Source organism: Canis lupus, chromosome 13 (genome assembly GCF_048164855.1).
Source record: "Canis lupus baileyi chromosome 13, mCanLup2.hap1, whole genome shotgun sequence".
NCBI classification, from domain to species: domain Eukaryota; kingdom Metazoa; phylum Chordata; class Mammalia; order Carnivora; family Canidae; genus Canis; species Canis lupus.
Window position 1 is genome coordinate 28,604,169 of NC_132850.1, and position 1,012 is coordinate 28,605,180.

The window sequence follows — 1,012 nt, forward strand, 5'->3', positions numbered from 1 at the left end:
GCTGCGCGGGCGGCGGGGCCGGGGCTCCCGGACGGGCGGGCGCCCAGCGCAGCAGCAGCGGCAGCGGCAGGAGGCTCGCGGGCCGGGCCGGCGGGGCGGGGCGGGGGCGGGGCGGGGGCGGGGCGGGGGCGGGGCGGGGGCGGGGCGGGGGCGGGGTCCCGATCGCGGTGCCCCGGCGCCTCGGGCGGCCGCCCAGCCTCGACCTCCGGGCGGCGTCCGGAGCGGGAAGGGCGGGGGGGCGGGGCCCCTGCCGGGTTCCGGGGCCACCAGCGGACGCCCCGACCCCCGCCGAGCGCCTCCGTCCGTCCCGGGAACCGAGCCCCGGACCCGGTGGGCCGGAGCCACCCCCCCCTCCCAGCCCGCGGCTCGGGCGGAACGAGCGGGTCGCGGCCGAGGAGAGACGGGCGGGGCGGGGCCGAGGCCCGGGGGGAAGCCGGAGCCGCCACTCCAGGTCCCGTGGAACGCGGAGCCCCGGGGTCGCCCCGCGCCCCCCCCGCCCCCGCCCTCCCCAAGTTGGTGTCCGGAAGTGGAGGGGGCGGCGGGGGCGGGAGGTCCCGGCAGGGCCTGGGGCCCGACCCCCGAGGCGCCCGCCCCGTCTGCGGGAGGACGCGCCGACCGTTTGCTCCCGTTTGCCCCCCGCCCCCCCGCACCCCCGTCCAGTGGGGAGGACGCGCCCGGGGCCCGGGCGAAGGCGAAGCGCGCGGGGAAGGTCGGGGGGCGACAGCGGGCGCCCCCGGCCCCACGCGGGCTCGGACCCACGACCCGCGCACCCCTGCGGGGGGGAGGGGGAAGGGGGGCGGAGGGGGGAAGGGGGTGGGGGAGCGGCGGGGGGGAGCAGCGGCCCGGGTCCGGGGTGGGGGGGGGCGCAGAATTTTCCGAGGAGCACGTTTTTTGTCTAGGATTTGTCCCGGCCTCCTCACCCCCCTCACCCCCCTCACCGCCCCCTCCCCCCTCCCCACCCCCACCCCCACCCCCCCCAGCCCCGGGCCCCGCGGAGGAAATCTGCGGCCTG